Source organism: Amblyomma americanum, chromosome 1 (genome assembly GCF_052857255.1).
Source record: "Amblyomma americanum isolate KBUSLIRL-KWMA chromosome 1, ASM5285725v1, whole genome shotgun sequence".
Classification (NCBI taxonomy): Eukaryota; Metazoa; Arthropoda; class Arachnida; order Ixodida; family Ixodidae; genus Amblyomma; species Amblyomma americanum.
In genome coordinates, this window is record NC_135497.1 from 73,520,021 (window position 1) to 73,531,669 (window position 11,649).

At 47.6% G+C, this 11,649-nt stretch overlaps 1 pseudogene; it reads right to left on the bottom strand.

The window, feature by feature from the left end:
• Positions 1-4,745: 4,745 nt before the first annotated feature.
• Positions 4,746-7,862, bottom strand: LOC144105846 (uncharacterized; annotated as a pseudogene).
• Positions 7,863-11,649: the final 3,787 nt, after the last annotated feature.

Below are 11,649 nucleotides of genomic sequence, written 5' to 3' on the forward strand. Positions count from 1 at the left end.
TTCGCTCACGAGTGCGAGGACTGCCCTGCGGCCACAATAGCGTCTTGATGGAGTCTGGTAGTATGCCCTGCGCCCTATAGGCCGCGAGCATATCGCGACGAGCATCGGCGAACGCGGAGCAGCGAAGGAGCAGATGTTCTAGTGTTTCCACTGCACCGCATCCGTCACACACATCACTCATCGCGATTCCGTGCCGCACCCGTCGTTCCCCGGGCCACACGCAGCCAATGCGCGCGCGGAGGATCATTGCACGTTGCGACCGTGTAAGTGCGCGACAGCCGGTGACACTGTCAATGCGCTCACCTCCCGCGATGCGTGGGTCGGGGTGCTGCTTTCGGAGATGGTCGTGAATGGCCGCACGCACGTCCTCCAGCGCAAGGGGCAGATCGCTGGCAGGTAGTTGGTGTGCAGCGGTCGCGAGGTCGTCAGCTTCTTCGTTGTCGGCGATGCCGCAGTGACCGGGCACCCACTGTGCACGCACGGCACAACCTCTCTGCGCGAGGCGCTCGATGCGCGAGCGAATTTCCCGCACTAGTGGGGTACCGCGGCAGCGCATTTATTTACTGGTCGCCCGTCGCGAACCTTCCAAGTTTGTGCGGCTGTCCCGGCGGCAGGCGTAGTACGTAGCGTACAGTACATTCATGTTTGTTGCAACAGTGCTACACCCTCTTGCGAGAATGTATGCGCTGTATTTTAGCAAAATACGTCATTATCGAGCACTGCCCATTCAGTCTTTTGGTTACAGCGTGCTATTTAATCTATATTTATTCTACGGACGACTCTGAAACAAGTATATGGTCGAAAGAAATGGACAGATCATACTTTAATAACGTACACCTTGCAAGAAGTAAGTAGTTGAGTTGGCGCTTAGCTTGTGCCAGCGCATTTTCTTGTCTGTAGTGTTGTTTGAATAGCGCGCAGCAAGTACGAAGCAGAACCAAGCTCTTGTATTAGCATTGTTACATTCTGTGTAGCTGAGTATAGCATCTCGATACAGACAGCAGTTGCTGTTTGTGCCATATTCAACGAGTTTGGCAGCTCATACCATCTCGGTCGCGGTCTCCATGTCTTACTACCATGGAGTGCAGATAGACGCAGCCAAAATATGAACGTGCCTCGGTGGCTACAAGTAACGCGAACGCGGTCGAAAAAAAAAACTGGGGCGGTTGTTTTGACTAACCTGAAAAACATGGACGCGCCAGTACTTTGCACTAGGGCGGCCTGAGAATTTTAAGTTAGCTAGATGTTTACCGAGCCCGTCCATGTGCAACATTCTTCACGGCCGCGCGTAGTAAACGAAACGGGTTCAGCGTTGCTTTTCAAGCATGCTTGCCACAATTAAACAAAACACAATGTATAGATACTCTTTTACTTCAAGATCACATTGGTGGTCCCATGATCTGCTGTGTATGCTTGCATGCTCTGTTTATATGTGGAGTGTCAAGGAAAACATTTTGACACTTGCTTTTACCCATGGTGCAGGTACCACTACGAACCATTCATAATGCAATTCCTCTTCAAGAAGGTTACCGAAAGGACCATGGACAAAGCAGTTAAAAGACGTGCCGGATGGGTTCTCGGAGCAAGAAATCTTGGCACATCAGAATGCACATGGTGCTCAGGAACATACTGTAAGCGGATACAGGATGTTTAAATCAGAGAAGGTTCAAAATGTTCTTATTTGCAAGGCTGACAGGTCCACTTTTGTTAAAGCAACCGGGGAGGCATCGTTCTCTTTGGCAAAATCATATAACACCGCTGCTGTGCTCTCGTCAAATGGAACTGTGGTTGAAGGAACCTGCAACTGCCGGACTGGAGCTGCAGGTGTTTGTAAACATGTAGTTGCATTATTATGGTTTGTACTAGACCTGAAGCGCTCTGGGGCAGCCTACGTGCGAGACATGCAGTCGTGTACAGACAAACCCAGAGCATGGGGTACTGGGGCTAAGAAGGCCAACGTGCACACACGCGAGTTCTCACAACTACGTTTTGTGAAACATATGCCAATGAAAGCTGGCAGGCATCTGACTCAAGAAACCACAGTTTCTCTGAGAGTGACAGAAGACCATATTAAGAGAATGCATCAGACACAGAAAAATATTCCAAACGCCATGCTATGCAAGACGCTGGAGGACAACCACTTTCTGCCCGTACCAGTGAAACGAACACTTCACGAGGAGGCTCTTAGCCAGATGCCAATCAGGTTACCGGTGCAATCCCTGTGGGTTGAGCATGTGCCAGCTGGGTACAAGTTCGGCTCCTGTGAGCTTACTTTAGAAGACTCATGGGCCCTTGAGCAAGCGACTAGGATGCAAAGCGGCTCTACAACATGGAACTTCGAGAGATCCAAGCGCCTGACTGCTTCACACTTCGGAGATGTGGTGTCACGGCAGAAGCCAGCTAACGAGAAGTTTTTCAAGAGGCTGTTCGGGTCTAGCCAGATGCAGACCAAATACATGGCTGATGGTTTAAGGAATGAAGATGCAGCTGTGCAGCGTTACATAGGGAAGAGAACAGTGCCAGTTAGGAGTTACTGTTGTGGGTTGTGTGTCAACCCTGGTGTCCCTGTTCTTGGTGCAACACCTGACCGTGTTGTAGAGGAGGGAGGAGATTTTGGTCTCCTTGAAGTTAAGACCCTCTCAGCTGCCAAGGAACGGGGTGATGAATTAGAAAATGCTGTGAATACGGCATCCTACCTGAAGAATGGAGTTCTTAAACCAACGCACAAGTACTTTTACCAGGTCCAGGGGCAAATGGCTTTGACTGGACTCTCGTGGTGTGATTTTGTTGTTGATAATGGCACAGACTGCACTTTTCAGAGGATCACTTTTGACAGCTCGCTTTGGATTTCCAAAATGCTGCCATGTCTTCTGGAATGTTACAAGAACTACCAAGTGCACTGTGCTTGTGTGTGAATTTCAATGACTTATTTCAGTTACATTGCTCTGCAGGACAAAGATGCTTGGACTCATGTACTTGCTTGGATGCTTTGGCATGTGTTCATACTTACATATATTTGGTTTTTAAATATCTTGTATGGCATTAGTCTCTATGAAGAAATGAAGAAAGTGTTTTTCTGTGTAATATCATTATGATCATGTGCATGTGTTGCCACCACCTATTTAAATGTGTGTGCAACTAGCAACTAATCGGTGTGTAAAAAGTAAATGTCAAGCTCCACACGTCTTGCTGCCCTGTCATTGAACACATACATAATGCACTCTTAGTCCCAGGAACCTGGGCAGCTACATACTTCAACATTTACTATACTTGATAATGATAGTGACCTTACATTGGTCTCTGTAAGGAAACCACATTGAAAGTTGCAAGCAAAATCTTTGCAAATTGACAAGTGTGTTCTTCGTAGTGAAGGTACTCTTTCACTCAATGCGACTTGTAACATACGTGGAGTGAACCAACGAAGGCTTATGCTTTACAGTAAATCAATGTTTAGTCATAGAGAGCGCCCAAAGTGCACATTCAGCATACTTTGAACTCTGCTCTGAGGTTTTAATGCACAAGTTCCGAGCAGCACTGGGCTCGCACTGCTTTTGACGACCAAGCTCAAACCTGCCGCATCTAGAGTACTGCAGCTGATATTGAGTGCGATAGCATTGATTCATATAAGTTCGTTCTCAAGGGTTCCATGCAGGACATAACATAAGAGTTGGTAATAAAGCTCGCAAATTTCATTGGCATGAAATACTCGCATACATATACAAATTTTTTACATATACAGTACACACATATACAAATATACAATACATATACATATTACAATTTTTTGAAAAATAGGAGCACGTCAGTAACACATGTAAAAATGACAAAGTGAAATTCACTTTACAGATTTCATTCCAAAAAGTTAGGAAAGACAATCTGTGGTAGAAAAGACAATGGCTACAAACATCAACTTTCCATCTTGTCTGTGTAGTTCAGCAATGAGACTGGTGATTTGGTTTCAAGTCATGACTCGGATATAGTACTGCCACATTCTATGCTCAAATTATTTTCACAACACTGACACAGAAATAAGACATTGCAGCCCTATGTAGCCTGTACAGTGGCTTAAGACTTCAGCAGAGCAAGAAATGCTGCTCTAGTCTGCTGTGCATGAAGTAGTGTACTTTAACGCAAGTTCAATGCCTTGCACTGCCGCAGGGATTCTCAAACTGAGTTTTGTGGAACTCTGGTTTCTTGGAGCGCTTCCTAGATTCCCCAAGCACCTATGTTTATGCATGTCTTCATCCGCCTTAGCCAAGTATATTGGGACTAATGCTGTAGCTGCTTACTGCTATCTTACTATACAGCCAGTCATAACTGAATTTAAGTATTTGTTCAGGTGCTGTGCAGTTTGCGTACCCCTTTTAAATATGTCGGCCAGCACCTTTTGAAGTCTCAGCCGCAGCGGTCGAATTTCGATGGAGGCAAAATTCTAGAGGCCCATGTACTGTGCAATGTCAGTGCATGTTAAAGAACCCCAGGTGGTCGAAATCTCCTGAGCCCTTCTCTACGGGGTCCCTCATAGCCTCAGTCGCTTTGGGACGTTAACCCCCATAAAGCAAATCTTTCCAAGACAGGCTCCGTGACCGAAGCTGGCCAAAACATAAATGAAACTTGTTAGAAGCCGACTGCATTTTAGCCAAATAAAGTTGGTCTTTCTTCAACTGAGAAAGAAAAAGTTTGAGCACCCCTGCGTTACAGTAGACCATGCACAACATAAAAAACATTAAAAACGCCACCATCGCTCATCTATTTAGAATGGGCTCATGCATGAAATTATTGAGATAACAACAAATTTTTCATATCTTGTTCAGCTTCTCTGCCATAACATTAGGAAAGACAGCACGGAGTGTCCTGAAGTTTTTAACTTCCCTGATGACACGCTCAACATGGATTCACAAACTGGCTATCTGCCGTGTTGCTAACTCATCTGCCAGTGACAACTGCGTGCGGCCATTCAACATGGGTGGCATGTTTAATTTGACTCCAAGCTGACGGAGGTCATCTTCAATGAGGAATCCTCTATCCGCCATTACACTGTCCCCTTCCTCGAGCAACTCATACAGGCCACTGTCTCTTGTGATTTCTCGATCAGAAAGTCTTCCAGGAGCAAGATTAGACACGAAAGAAACGAAGCCGTTTGGAGTGATGCCAATGAGCCCTTTTGCGGTGTTATGTCCTTTATACGAGCTGAAAGTGTCACTTTGTGTTTTGTAGTCAGACGGGTTCTCGATAAAAATTTCTGTGCAGTCCAGTACAATGCGTGTAGATGGGTACAGTTCTTTAAAATTGTCTGGCATAAACAGGTCCACTGTGTTGCGTGATGGCCACATTGGTACCTGGATTAGCATTTCATACAAAAAATTAACCCAAAATGAGTACATAGCACTCACTTTCGCCACAGACACTTTCAGGCGATATGCCAAATCCTGCTCTAGCAAGCCAACTCTGAGCCTGCAAAGCACGGCAATAAGCTGTTCTTTCATTGTCAGTGCTGGTGGCCTGCCAGCACCCGTTTTCAGTGCCTGGTACATGCATTCAACATGTTCAACGCACGCATCAAATTTTATGAAGGAGTTGAAGCCCGTATAAAACACGAGTCGTTTCTCATCTGCAACGAAATCGTGAACTTTGGAGACACAATCTTTTAGTTTTAGTTTCTCTTTGAGTGCCTCAACTTTCACATCGTGCCACTGAGACTTCAGATCCTCGACCTCTTTCTGGAGCTCAGATTTGTCTTTGCGGAGCAAGCTATTTTCATGCTCGAGTTTTTCGGAGTGTTCGAGAAGGTGGGCGACTTTTCTTAGTGCGGCAGCAGATGCTGCGTCTGGAGGCCCCATGAAGTGTGAGTGGTCGGCGCCTAAAAGAAATGAACTGTTTAATGATTTGCGAACAGTTAGGCCCTGCTTTAATGCAGATTTCAGGTTTTGAAATAGTCACTTCAGCCGACAATGGGTGTTCTGAACCTTTGCTCTCGGCTTACATTGATATACAGACAACAAAGAACCAGGATAACGAAGCCATACAGCCCAACTCTCTTTCACTCCACTGATCCACCTGTGCAAGCAGCTTACCAACCAGCAAGCCCAGATCAATACTATCCAGCTATACTTCTAAGCCTCATGAGCTGTTTGTTTCCCCTCCTGAGCATGCAGTTCGACGACGTTGCAGCTTGTGCTACCAGCGTACTGGTGTGGAATCGCCAATCATGCTGCATGACCGTATCCGTAGTGAACCAAAATACATAAATACTAGGTTTCATGCACCCAGCAGGTCCGCCAAATTTGCACTACATTTGGATAGCCTGACTTTTGTGACATTTCTCCAAGCTGGGGTGAAGGGAATAATGTCGAGGAAAAAGAAATGAAATGGGTAAGTTTCACGATGCGTGCACTGGTGGAAGAGGTACCGCGTTTATCATAAAACTCGCTGTAGTAACATATGCACGGTAGAAATCACTGATGACATTTATGTCACAGAACACATGAGGTTCTGCCACTCCTAACATGCAGCCTATCATGCAGACGTCGCATGGCTAGCTGCAAAAGCTCGTGGAAAACTGGCTTCGCGGGAAAAAGTTTTGTCAGTTTTCACTGGATGAAGAAGCCGCTCGCTATAAATATGCCGGTTGCCACAACACCCGTAGACACCGGTATCAGTGGGTGCGATAGGGGTCCGTTAAAAGCGAAAAATAAGTTTTCATAGTGGAATGAAGAAAGCGACAATTTTTAACCACCACTAACCTTCTGTTTCCGTGCGAGGCGATGCCGGTGCACCGAAGGTCAGCTGGGTGGACCCCTTGGAAACTGCGTCGCTCTCTGCGTACAAAACGCTTTCATGAAAATGCGTACACACAAAGCCGAAGCATCAGGAAAAAGATGGCACAGTTAAAGCGCCACTTACTTTGATCGCATATGGGCACGTCAACCTCGCAGCCGATCTCCAACTCGTTCAGAAGGAGCACCGGGCTCGCAGAGGCAGCTTTGGAGCTCGTCTTCTTGCGTTTCGCGACTGGAAAGGATTTGGAAGTTATGATAATATGCAATACCCGTCTGAATATATATACTTACCGGTATTAAAGGAAAGAGATAGTTGATTGATGACTTTATGGGGGAAAATTGTTGGCAGCCGGTCCACATAACCACGGCGTCCACTTGCGTTGAAGTGGGCTCCGCATATCCGGTGGTGCTTAGAAGGTTGCCACAAAGAGAAGCGACCAGCACTTCTCTTGCGGTTGATTCTTCTCACCCACTCCTTTTTTTTCTTTTTCATTTGCAGGGAACGCATGAAATGAAACGTTCTTGTCTCTCAGCGTGTTGTCGCAACCAGGCACACAACAAGTCTGACCGCCGCCTCGGCACTTCGACGACATCGCGTGCAGTAGTGGCTGCGGTCACTAAGTGACCAACAGGCACGTAACACTTAATATAGCGCACCTGCAACCGCCCACCACCAAAAAATACACGAAATCTCAAACCAAACGAAGTACGCACACACAAACACACCACAGCTATGCAAACGCAGGAGACAGGAAAGATGACAGGCCGGTCGGCGCTCGCTCACTTTTCCCATAATGCGTCGCGCGCCCGCTAGGTTTTTTCGCGGCGCTGCGATTTCCGAAATGGTGCATTTATTATGCATATGATGGCGGGACAGCCGATGAGGTCCGAAAGGAATTCCTGAAGCGCAACCACGGGATCCCGGCGGTGGATACTCGCAGCCTCGAACAATCGATGTCCATCCTGGTGGCTTTCGCCGCCAAGAATGCTCCAGACACCTTCTACTATGGGGAGGGTCCTTTCCATGTGCACCCGTACAGGGAGCAGGTCGAAACCTGTTTCAACTGCAGAAGAGTCGGTCATTGGGCGGACGTCTGCTACAAATCCAGGACCCAACTGTGCCGCAGATGCGGTGAAGAACACCCTCCTCCAACCGCGGGGGAAGCGCACAAATGCACGCCAAAGTGCATTGTGTGCAAAGGCGCCCGCAACACCGGCAGCAGGAACTGCAAGCATCGCTTCGTAGACCGCCGCCCCAGACACAAGCGGCATTAAAAGAAGCAAAATGAAGAAAGCGACCAGCAGTCCGGAAACAAGTCGCGTTCCAGAGACAAGGCCGACAACCGATCGTCGAGCCGCCGTCAGGACAGCAATTCCCGTGACAGATCCACCTCCTTCCCACCGCTGTCGTCGAGCCAGGGCGGCCAGGGTGCCAGTTCGAGCAGGGAAGCAAGGACAGACGGAGGAGTGCGAGCAGGAGCAGGAGTATAACCTGCTGGAAGAAGCCGGTGAGCTGGCCGGATACAGCCTCCCAGAACTATTCGGCTCACCAGAAGGAACTCCTAGCTTAAATACCGTCCAGAGACGAAACCATTGCGCAAATGCAGAGAGAGATGGCCGAAATGAAAGGCTGTTTAAATCTGAGCAATCCCCGGAACAGCCATGCCCCACGTATTTCGCACGCCCACCTCTCCTGCCCTAAGCGCTATAGACCCTCCACCAGTAATGCGATGGAGACGGATAGCCGCTTAACCTCAAAAGGCCGGCTCCTTCCGACGAGGGCTCCGAATCGAAACACGCTGCGCAAGTGTCCCGAAAGGGCAACCAGCAACCGACAATCAAACTTAAGGCTACAGAGAAGATAAGAGCCGGAATTAACGCCCTTGAGAACAAATTTAGCGGTCTCGAGGAAAAGTTAACAATATTACGAGGGAAGTAACCTGGGTGGGTACAAACATTGCTACATTTTTCAGTCAAGTAGTGGAGCGCCTCACAGCCTTGGAGACAAGCCGTAGCGTAATGCCACCATCCGCGACCTTGCCCGTAATCATCCCTTCCATATCCCACCCCGGCCCCTCGCCAACAAATTGAAGTATGGCAATGGAACTGCAGGGGTTTCCGCAAAGGGGAAGCCTGCAGTTTCTCATCGGAAACCAAGGTAGACAACCGGACATGATAGCCCTTCAAGAAACTAGCGGCCCGGCGAAATTACCAGGCTATAAACCATTCATTTCCCCCTCGAACGCACTGACGACAGCGACGACCCCATTCACCGCTACCTTTGTGCAACGCAACATTACGGCGATTCAACCCACTATAGACAGTTCTACGAAGAATACATGTTACTTGAAATTGTGCCGAGGAAAAAGGAAGACGCGCATCTCTTTATACTACAGTTCGCCGAAAGACAGAGGGTGAGGAATTCCCGACCTACTGCTTAAAGCCACGCGCCTGGCCGCCAGGGCACAACGCCTGGTGGCAGGCGACTTTAACCCCCAACATTCAGCTCGGGGTTATCGCGAAAAACCACTGAAGGGCACCAAGATGTGGTCTGCCGCGGCTCTGACAGACCTAATGAACACCTACTGGAGGGAAGGCGAGATCCTATTTGCAGTCTCGACTTTTGGGCCTCCTGATGTATATACCCCATAAACCATGTACTGTAAATACGAAATAAACTTGATTTGATTTGATTTGATTTGAGTGGTCGATCCCGGCATCTATCATTTGACGGGCTCGGGCCCCCCCTGAAGGCGTGATGAAATGAAAATTTAAAATTCCTTTTGAGGAAAGGAAATGACACATTAACTGTCTCACATATATCTGTAGACACCCCAAATATGAGACAGTTACTGCGTCATTTACTTTCCTCAAAACCAATTTTTAAAATTGGTTTGAAATTGGTTTTGAGGAAAAGAAATGACGCGGTAACTCTCTCACATAATTCGGGTGTCTATCGAGATATGTGAGACAGTTACTGGTTGGGGTGCTCGGCTACTGATCCGGGGTACCAGAATTCGAAGCCGACCGTGGCAGCCTCGTTTCGATGGAAGCGAAACGCTAAGGCGTCCGTGTGCTGTGCGATGTCAGAGCACGTTAAAGATCCCCAGGTGGTCGAAATTATTCAGGAGCCCTTCACTACGGCACTTCTTTCTTCCTTTCTTCTCTCAGTCCCCCAGAATAACGGCTTTGGTGGGCGAGTTGGTGCATTATGAAATGAATGGCGACGCAAACAAGGACACTAACAAGAAAGAAACACCCCATACGCACACTACCAACTGTTTATTGCGCGGAAAGGTTGCATATTTAAACATTCAGCTCAAGCATGCGACATCGCATTATCGTTCAGAACCCAGCACGTGGAAAAAAGCAGTAACATCAGGAAAACGAACAAGAAATTCTAACCCTTGCAGAAAAAAGTAACAGAACAGATTCTGATAATAAGAATTAAAAACTAAAAGGAGGGGGCATCGCTCAGCAAAAGCAGTGTCACACAATCGTAGCAATAGCAGAGTAATACATGAGAAGCAAAAGCCCTCAGACAGTAAAAAACCATTAACAAATATCAATCGTAACAAAAGCAGTCAAGGAAATGAATAAAGAGCAGTCAGAAATCGAAAAACAACAAACAATAAAAGATAAAAACATTAACAAATATTCTCCTTAAAGAAACACACAAGAGATGGCCGCTAGAAAAGGAGGGCGGAAAATTCGCACTGAACATGATGTCACAAAAAACTATCAAGAAAAGAAACTTCATTTCTACGGAGGGATACCGAAGAGTCGCCAACAAAATCTTTTTAATGTTTTTCTTTTTAGTCATGAAATCCTCAAGAATTTCACGCGCCACCTGATCGCGACTCCTGTCCAGAATTCTAATTCGATTATTCCTTGACTCACACTTGCATTGTTTACAATGAGGAGGCAATTTCGACCAGCCTCCGTTTTCTAGAAATTTCTCATCCTCCCGTGCCCTATCGTTAATGCAGCGACCCGTCTGGCCCATATAGACCCTTCCACACGTCAGAGGGATTTCATGCACCACTCCGACTACACAGGATACGAAATTCGTGCCGTGCCTTTGTTCGCACAGGGATTTCTTCTTCTGGCTGATCCGCGGGCATAACCCGCACAGCATTTTGGGCGCGGAGAACGCGACAGGTACATCGAATCGGCCAGCAGCCATCTTCAAGCTGTGCGCCACTCGGTGTATATAGGTGACTACTTGTGGTCGCCTCGATCCCGGCTTAGCATGGGATTTTTTCTTCTTGCCTTTAATTTTTTGAAGGAGGGTCTCTGCTACACTGCAAATGGCAGAAAACGGGGAAAGGAACCATTTGAAGCCTTTCGATTTGGTTGTTAAAGCTAGCCTCAGCAATGTGATCACAGGACTTAGCAATGCAGACTCGGATATCAGTAAGGATATTATCCCTGATATCCTTACTACTGAAAGGGGACGTGGCTTGTTCCCACATGCAAAGAAAGTTTGCAGCTGATCTGAAGCTCTCGAGTTGAGTTGAGTTGAGGTGTTGAATGCTACAGGTGGGGTTAGCATCTGAGGCTGAGGCTTTCCTCATGCAGTGTACCACGCGTCTACGTAGAACAGTCACGGCTTAGTGCCGTATACATCAAGGCAATCCTGTTCAGGGCCTCACTTTCCGTACCCGAAACATAACGCACGCGGACGACATCGCCATCGCGTTGGCTCCCTCGAATCCAGTCTCGAGCCATCATCACCGACTCTCGGAGGGCCTGCCGGAGCATTGATCAAGGCCGTATCCCACAAAGGGCCTTCAAAATTTATAAAACATTGCGAGTACCAGGTTTTTCCAACCCACCGTACCATGGTGTGGGCCCCAGCGCAGGTAGG